Source organism: Zingiber officinale, chromosome 9B, assembly GCF_018446385.1.
Source record: "Zingiber officinale cultivar Zhangliang chromosome 9B, Zo_v1.1, whole genome shotgun sequence".
NCBI lineage: Eukaryota > Viridiplantae > Streptophyta > Magnoliopsida > Zingiberales > Zingiberaceae > Zingiber > Zingiber officinale.
This window is the reverse complement of record NC_056003.1, coordinates 44,710,716-44,720,458: the sequence shown is the minus strand read 5'-3', so window position 1 is coordinate 44,720,458 and position 9,743 is coordinate 44,710,716. Positions and strand designations below refer to the sequence as shown.

The 9,743-nt window shown below is 40.8% G+C and overlaps 1 non-coding gene across 1 annotated transcript; it reads left to right on the top strand.

The window, feature by feature from the left end:
• The first annotated feature begins 258 nt into the window (after window positions 1-258).
• Window positions 259-364, top strand: LOC122025853. The gene has a single exon (XR_006123878.1). It is a non-coding gene; the product is annotated as a small nucleolar RNA R71 (small nucleolar RNA).
• Window positions 365-9,743: the final 9,379 nt, after the last annotated feature.

Sequence of the window (9,743 nt, the reverse complement as noted above, 5' to 3'; positions counted from 1 at the left end):
AAACTCATAGATGGTTGAGTTACAATTTGTTTGACAGGCTCTATACCATTTATGACTTGCACTTCTTGAATGTTTGAGGGAGATTTCATCCAACTTATGTTTGACCATTCATGGAGGTTCAATGTCACTTGATCAATTAACATATATGCTTCATCTACACTTTTGTCCATAAAAGAACCTCTAGCTGATGAATCCAATAAACTCTTGTCTGAGAAAGAAATTCTCCCATAGAATATGTGCAGAATCAACCATTTTTCAAAACCATGATGAGGGTACTGTCTTTGAAGACTCTTGAATCTATCACATGCTTCAAACAATGTTTCTCCATATGCCTGAGCAAAATTTGTTATGCAATTCCTCATATACACTGTTCTTCTTGGAGGGAAAAAATGATTCAGAAATTGCTTCTCCAATTGCTCCCAACTTGTGATGCTTTGAGGATGGAGAGAATATAACCAAGTCCTTTCTTTATCCTTGATACTAAAAGGAAATGACATTAATCGAACTGCATCTGCTGACACTCCTTCACATTTCACCATATCACAAATCTCTAAAAATATTTCAAGATGCAGATAAGGACTTTCTGATACTTCTCCTCCAAATTTGTGACCTTGTATTATAAAAATTAACTCTGGGTCTAGTTGGAAACTTTCTGCTTCAATTTGAGGTTACACAATGGGAAATAAAAATCTTGTAGAAAAGGGTGTAGAAAATTTTCTCATGGGCCTGCTTGACATTTTAGTGCTCATGGATATTCAAGAAAATATTATAAAATGAAGAATCAAAGACAATAAATAAAATGCAATATGAAAAGTAAGAAAGAAAATGCAGAATTTAAATTGCAAGAAAGAAAGTGCATAATGAAAACAAGAAAGAAAAGATAAACGGAAAAAGAAAAATATCTAGAATAATTCATATGGTAAAGATTGCAAGATATGTTTACAAAAGAAAAGAAGAAAGAAACTAGATCAAAAGAAAAAACAGAGAAAAGTTAGATTAGAGTGCTAGAAATCAAGAATGCAAAGTTAGAATTAGAATTGCAACAAAAAGAATTGTTAAGAATTAGAAAGATATGCAAATGATGAAAACAGAATTCTAAAGATTAGTTTCAATTATGCTAATGAAAAGAAAAGAAAAGTTATGTTTACTCTAACTCAATTGATAATCCCTAATGTTATAGCGCAATCCCCGACAACGGCGCCAAAAACTTGTTGACCTCCGCAAGTGTACGGATATGTCGTAAGTAATAATAAATGATATCGAATCCACAGGGACAGGAATAAACACTAAAGATGTCTCAAAGTGAGTTAACTAAACAACCAATCAATTGATTTACAAAGTCTAAGTGTAACTATGAAAGGTAAATAAAGAAATAAAAGAATAAGAAATAAGAATAAGGGCAATGATAAAGGTATGTTCTAGGAGTTTTGGTTTCTTTGTAATGTTATTCAATGTAATGATCTACCAAATCTTATTTCTCAATTGTCCATCATTTGTAGAAGGTTGTCGGTTCCCTCTTGCAATAGACAACCGACCTAGGACTGAAATATATCTAAATGCGATCAATTAGGAATGAACCCTATGTTGTCCTTACACAGGCTTGCCTGTCACGTGCGCCCCTCAGAAAATCAATATAGAAATCCACTACTTCTCAACCTCATTAAGATATAAAGATTAATGCATAAAATCTATCCTACCCTCTTGAAATACCTAATTTCCCCTTCAAGATTACCCCTCAAACGTCCTTACACAGGCATGCTCCTGTCACGAACGCCCCTCGAAAAATCAAATGAGGAATTATCTCTACAAGATCCACAAGATATTCAAACATTCAATCAAGCATGGTAATTAAGCCCTAATCACAATAATCCACACAAGAAAGAATAGATACAAACAGAGCAAAATCATAGAAATAGAAATGTTGGCAAATCCACAAGAGTTTACATCAAATCTTTATTACAAATACTCTCTCCATCCTAGAACAAGAGATCTAGCCCATGGAACAAGAAAAGAATCCAAAAGAAGAAGAAAAGATAAACATCTTGATCCCCAAATCCAAGAGAGAAAGGGAAAAAAAGTTTATCTATGATGAAGAACCATCTTCGGATCCAATCCTCGCTCTCCCGGAGTCGAAGCGTTGAAGATCCGCCCTTAGAATCGTCGGAAATCCCTCCAAGAAGTTGGAGGAATGCCCAAATCTTGAATTCCCCCCAAAAGGGAGAAGATCCCCCTTCAAATCTTGAAGAAACCTTTATATAGAGGTGAGGTTCGGGCGCCACACGACCCCAAGGCACGGCCGTGTGAGGTTCACACGACTAGAGCCATTCCCTTCTCTGCTAACCTTACGCAGCCGTGTGTGGTACACGACCGTGGCTTGCTTCTGCCAATGCTCCCCTTGCACGATCGTGTAGATCTACACGGCCTGCACTGGCTCCGCCTCTGGAAACCTGGCACGGCCGTGTGGTGTTCACGGCCAGGGCCCTCTTGCTCACTGGAAATCCTGCACGACCGTGTGATGTACACGGCCAGGGCCTTCCTGGTATCTGAAAATCTCACATGGTCGTGTGGTGTACACGACCAGGGCTCCATCTGGCTTTAAATCTTTACATGACCGTGTGAGGTTCACATGGCCGTGGCAACTTCCATCTCTGCTGCATCCACACAACCAAGGAACTCCACACGGCCTGGGCAACCCATGGTCGTGTGAGGTACAAGAATGGTGTTTACCTCCTTTGCTTCGCTTGCAGATTTAGCCTTAAACATGAAACCTTCACCAATTTTGACTCCTGTGTACAGAAAATGCACAAAAGCATATCTCCAAACAAAAGGAGTAAATATGCTAAAAGGAAAGCTGGAAGTATAAAAATACGTAGACAAAGCATGTGCAAAATATATGAATGTGCGTTAAAACATGCTAAACAAGTGTATACAATCTACGCACATCACACGCCATTTACGTGGTTCAGAGATAACTTGCTCCTACTCCATGGTTGTCTATAAGGTGGACGATCCCTCAATCCGTTGGTGGATTAGTCCCTGGAAACTTCGGCTAGCTCAAACCTTCTTATGGGTGGAGAAACCTCACCACAACACTCACCAAGAACACTTGGCCACAAAGGAAACCTTGAGCACTTAGTGACTACTAATTAGACTTTAACCAAGTCCAATTTCATCACCTTGGCTGGCCATCCCAAGTTCCATCTTATAGAGCTTGGAAGAAAACAACCCTGTTGTTTTACCATTACCAGTCGGCTGGTCCTTGCACCAGTCGACTGGTGCCAACCCAACGACTCTCTACTAGTCGACTACTACAGTGCACGAGTCGACTGTTACAGTACACCAATTGACTGCTACAGTACCCCCCCTGGATTTTTTCCTGAGTACAATCTCTCATGCACTCGTATCCTTACGACTCATTTGACTCTTTTTTACAGCCTTGACCTCTTGCCTTTAAGCCTACTTCCTTTGGCTCTCGTGTCTCGAATGCATCCAAGCCCATGTCTTATCTCTAATGTCATCCTTCGCGTATGCCTCAAAATTGCTTCCCTCATCCTTTGTCCTTACTGCCTTGTCCACGGTCCCTCGGATGCTCCATCCTTCACCGGATTTGAAGCCATCAAGCTGAGTCATATGTGTATCCTACAAACCTGCACACTCACATACACATATCAAATAACTCGTATAACTTATATGGTAATCCTAACTTAAACCCTTTGTCCAAACACCAAAACACATGGTCACACGGATCATTAGGATTGCTCCAATAGTTCCTTCGTATAACTTGATGAGTTTATCCCAAAGTTCCTTTACATTTTCATGTAGGCTGACGTAGTTTAGTTCCTCCTTCGTGAGTCAGCACTAGATCGTGTTCAATTCCTTGAAGTCAGTTTGCACCTTCTTTTTCATCTTCGGATTCCAATTTTTTGGGTTCATTGGAATCCCAGTATTGTTGTCGATAGGAGGCTTGTATCCTTTTTAGATGCTGAACCATTAGTCGAAGTCTGTCTTCAGGTACACCTCCATTCACTTCTTCCAATATGGGAAGTCACCCCCGTTGAAGAGCGGAGGACGAACAGTGTTGTATCCTTTGGTTTGGGCCATTTAAAGATAGAACCTTACACATAAAGAAAAGGAAGAAATAAATCCCAAGACTAGGTCTTGGATTAGCAGTGTAGGAGATAATAAAAGTATTAAAACTCGGTTGGTGTTGTACCAATTCAGAGTATTTTGCAACGGGAATTTTTTTTCCCAAAAAGGTAATTGTTCCAATTTAGATTATATCGAAAAACTGAAAACTGAAAAGAAAAATTAAGATAAAGTTTGAAAGTCACTACTTTGCCTGATTAGTGGTTGCACCAATTCAGAGCCAACCACCAATTCAGAGCCAACCTAGCTCTGATACCATTTGTTAGATCATAAAGACACTAGAGGGGGGGGGGTGAATAACATTCGTCACTTTTTTGAAAATCGAGAATAAGTAGTGAAAGAAAAATTTGAAAGTACAAATGCTAACACAAGTACTTTTTTACTTGGTTCGGAGCCTTCGACAACTTCTACTCCAAGGCCTACACCCGTCGAGTGCTTTTGTTGGCCAATCACTATCAGTTCAAAAAAAAGTTATATAGATTTGAGTACAAGAACTAAAACATAAATATTACTGACAAACAGAAAGACAATTGATGACGTCCTTATTCTTTGAACTTCAGAGCAACCTTTCTGTGTTATCGGAGCCTTTTCGGAGAAGCACGCGAATATGAAAGTTGTAACAGATAATTGTCTGAAGATACTGGTCGAAGGCCTTTATATAAGCCCATTCCAGGCACCTAGAACCCCTTTGGGCGCCTAGACCATTGCAGACATGATGGTCTCTTATCGAAACTTGAACCGTCAAGTTTATCCACCTCTGGGTGCTTGGAACCCCTCTGAGTGCCTAAATCGTTGATGTAGGTTCGGCTAGTCTTCGCGCTCCAACTTAACTTCTGGATGACTTTTCTGGTTCGGGTGCCTAGACCAGCTTTGGGTGCCCAGATGTTACGTCACCACAAGTACACGATTACGTCGTCAGTAATAAAATATTATCGATCCTACAGGGACTGTTGATTAAGCACTAGTTAACTTTGCACGATGAGCTATCTAGACAATTGTTAAATGGAAAAGAGAGAGTGAAGGAAAGAGAGAATGTAAAGAGTAAAGAAAGAGGGAGAGTTGAGTTTGGGGATGGATAGATATTAGGATTTAGGTTTCACTATGGTGCTAGTTAATGACCCTATACATTATTCATCTCCTTACCTCCATCCTTATGCACATGTTGAAAATTACTAGCTATCCCCTATAGTGGGCAACCGGCAGGATAGTTAGATCAACATCCCTTGCAATTAAATAAGAATGATTCGTATGAAGTCCGTTAGCGGGGTAGCCTATCACTAACGCCCCTTGGTCATACAACATAGGAACATATGCACTACTTAATAAACATAGAGATGAATATTACAATTGACTATGACTACCTACTTCCTTGTAGAGAATTGCTTCTTCTTTCAAGGTGATTTTAAAATACGGTGACCAGATAATAATTAAATAATAAGGTTATTTGACAAATAATCTTATTGGATTTTTTAGGAATTTTTAGAAATTTTTTGAGAATTAATTGGAGCTCGTATGATGAATTTAAGGGGATAAATTTATAAGCTTGGTAAAAAGGTCATTTAGATATCCCAATTAAATTAGGAGTTGATTGATTAAATTGACCTAAAGTTAGTTAATTTAAGTATAGGTATAAAAATATAACCTAGGTTTCCTTTTCCCTCATCACGCCAATTTCTTTTCCTCCCCCACCCTCTCTCGACGTCGCCCGAACCCCTCTCCCTCTCGCGATCCACCGCACCCCAGCCGACAATTTCCTTCCCCCTCTCTAGTTTCCGGATGCCGACGGTCTCCTCCTCACGCGAGCGAGCCACAACCGCCATCCTCTCCTCCTTTGCCGAGCCTTTCCTCCCTAAATCCTCCGGCGATTTCCTCTCTTCCCGATCCCTCAACCTCTCGCGGCCCCTCCTTCTTTCCTCGCCCGAGAGCACCACAGCAGCCGGCGATCTCCCTTGTCCTCACGCGGGCACTCCAGCCGTCGAGCCACAACCGCTGATCACGCCGATGCTCGACGCACTTCACGCGATTCTGCTCGACATCGCCACCTCCTCTTCTCCACCCAATTCCCCGCCGCCGGCCGACAGTTGGTGCCACTCCCTACTCCTCACGGCGGTGTCGTCTCACTGTTTCCTTCTCTGGACTACGGCCTTGGCCTCTTCTTCCCCCGACGCTAGTGTCCATGGCGGGGATCTCTCTTCCGTGCCCTAGTGTCATCTCCTTTTCCCTAGTTTGGTCTTCACTGCCAGCCTACTTTTCCTTTAATGGATCGCCGCCGAGCAGTGGAGATTCAGCTTGGACTCGAGTTCACCTATGAAATTCCTTTTTCCGCTTGATCCAAGTTGCGTGAACCCTCCTTTGCATCGCTCATTTAGGGTTTCTGGCGGCCGGATTTAAAGTATGCACTAAACCTAGATCTGAATTTAGGAATTTGGGTGTTGGTTTGCTGAATTGGACAACCAAAATTGAGTTGGGCATTGGGTCTATGTTAGGTGCTGATTTTGGGGCATTTGATTGGCTTCAACCACCTCCAATAGTGAATTAACAGTGGAGGGTAATGGAAATGGGTAAGTTTTAGTGTTGAATTCTTAGTGGTTATTTGGTTTAATTGACATAGATGGTAGTATGATTGTTGATAGGATCATTGAATTGTTGTGGATGAATTAAGTGTGTATTGATCCTAGAAGTTGACCATGATTAAATTGATTAACTCATGAGTAGGATTATAGTGAATGAATTATGGATTGAGTTAAACCTAATTGGAATGATGAATTAGGTTAATTATGTCAATTAGGGTTTTCCCTAATTAGATTAGAAATTTTATTTAGCTATTTGCTACATAAGTAATTAGCTAAACACATTATGTGATCACAAGACTTTAATTCAAGACGGACATTGGATTTAGACTACGTTTAGAGGCGGGTACTTCTTAGCTTGATTTTGTAGTTCTTTGAACTTAGTGCATGAACTATTTTGGATAAGAACTGTTTTACCTTGGCTCCACTCTTATTTTTCCTGCGCTTGATACTTCCACGTGATCTTTGAGATATTCGTTTCCATTTCTATATAGTCTCTTATTGTTGTCCATGATAAGTAGCAGATACTAGATACCATGTCTGTATGCTTTGACTGTTGTTTATTTATGTACTATATTGAGCATGCTGGCTTCACGTAGCATACCTAATTTTTGCTTATATTTGTATGATAACTGTTGCATTTGGCGCATCATATCATGGAATGCATGTTAATGACCAATTCTCCCTTGCGGTTGAGAGAGTCATTGACCAGGGTCACATCCTCGACCACTCGAGAGAGTGGTAGCTGGAGTTGATGCCACTTATCCTGTCATGCTTCCACTCGGTCACTCATAGGTAGTGATAGCTGGAGTTGTGAGCAGCAGGGACCCCAGTCGCAGATGTAGCCAGTTAGCTACTATGCAACTGTCCCCTCGGTCACTCGAGAGAGTGGTAGCTGAAGTGGTGTACAGTCTGTCACTGACCCGACCTTTCGACCATACAGGGGTCATGGTGCAGAGAGGTGGGCGGAAGTGACCATCCGTGCATACGCTGTTTATTATTATACTTGCTTTGGTTGCTGCTGTTTACATATACTGTTATTGTTTACTTATGTTGTCATTGCTTACTGCTGTTGTTCACTTATGCTGATATGCTTACTTATGATGAGATATAATATCATGGTAGATGTTTAGACATTGGTTTATTATTGGAAATTTGTATATACCTTGCTTATTACCTCTGTAGTTATGAGCAGTACTATAGTAGATTAGTACCACTTCTGACCTTCTATTACCTAGCCTAGGATATGGTTTTAGGTATGAGTATTTATTATGATTTTATTTTAGTATCTGCTATTACCTTTATGAGACTGTATACTGTTGGCACTCTCAATTTGTATGTTATGTTCATGCACTATCTTTCCTTTACCCGCTGAGTTCCAATACTCACCACCCCACAAAATGATTTTTCTCTCGCCAGGTAACAGGTAGATGAGTCATGGATACTTGGAGAGTCCCGACTGCCAGTCCCACGTCACACTCGAGGATAGTTTTCTTTTTGGTTTTGTTATCGTTTGGGTGATATGTTGATTTTGTGTATTTTGCTTTTCAATAAGTCGATGTGAATTTTGGAGTCAAGTCTGGTAATTGCAGGTATTTTCATTAGTGCCGTTGTTGGTCTTACGTTCATATTATTTTGTGTTTTCTGCTACGTTTACTTATAGCCGTGTGGGCTGTTATTATACTGCATGGTTGTGTGTTTATTTCATTGTTGTCCAGCCGGGTAGGCTAAGTATATTAAATGTGGTTATGTTATTTCTATTGTGTATATATTCCAACCGTATGTGGCCGATGTATTTTGTATGTATATATGCTCAGATTGTCACTGGTACAGGGGAGATACTGCCGAAATTTTTCGATAGAAACTCCTCTGGGGGCGTGACAGTGATCCCCTAGACGTTCGTTAGCAGGGCAGCCTGTCACCAACACCCCTCGGTCATACGATCTAGGGTATCCCTTTACAGGATCCACAATCAATCCACATCTACATGTTTGCACCACTCACATACTTCATCAAACATATAGAAGGCACAACACAAATAGAACATGATATAACACTTCATTGAATAAGGAAATATTCAAATACATAGTTCATACATCCACAATCACATCATAGCTACTTCCTATATCCTAGATCTAAAGATCTACTCCATAGCAAAGGATTTACAAATGAGAGGGGTAGAAATTAAGCATTCCACACTCCAAAACAAGAGATAGAGAAGAGAGGAATGCTTATCTATGTACCGCCGGTCTTCTTACTTGCAAACCTTGCTCCAGAGGTTGACGGATCAGCGAAGATAGAAGATCTAGGGTTCCCCCAAGGGGGAGAACCCTTCTCCAAGGAATGAAGGTGAGCTCCAAGCCAAAGATGGATGAAAAGGGGAGGAAAACCCCTTTTATAGACTTAGACATGGGTTATGACATGGCCCATCCACATGGCCGTGTGGCCTACACGGCCATGTCTTGTTTCTTCTCTAGACTAGTGACATGGCCATGTGGCTCACACGACCATGTTCTACTTTAGTTCTGGATAGGCTACACGGTCATGTGACTCACACAACCTAGCTCTTTTTAACCTCTGGAAATGCTGCACGGTCGTGTGGCTCACACAGCCTAGCTGTTCTTGCTCTTTGGAAATGTTGCACGGTCGAGTGACTCACATGGCCTAGCTCTGGTTGTGCTGGTGGGGTGAAACGGTTGTGTGGCTCACACAGCCTAGCCTTGTAGGCCATTTTAACACCTCTTATCGTGATATTCTTGAGTTGAGGTCTTCATCAAAGTTGTATATCTTGAAGTTATCTACAATTCAATATAAAGAAAAGCTAAAAACTCTAACGGAGCACAAATTTATGCCTATTTTACTCTTGGTATATAGTGCAGAAAATGCAGGATTTGACACGTCCGTGTGCTAAGACCATGTCTCATAGAAACACATTTTAGACCTTCAAGACGTGCTTTTCTCTGGTTGAAGTCTTCATAAGAGTTGTAGATATTGAAGTTATCTACATTTTAATATAAAGAACAACCC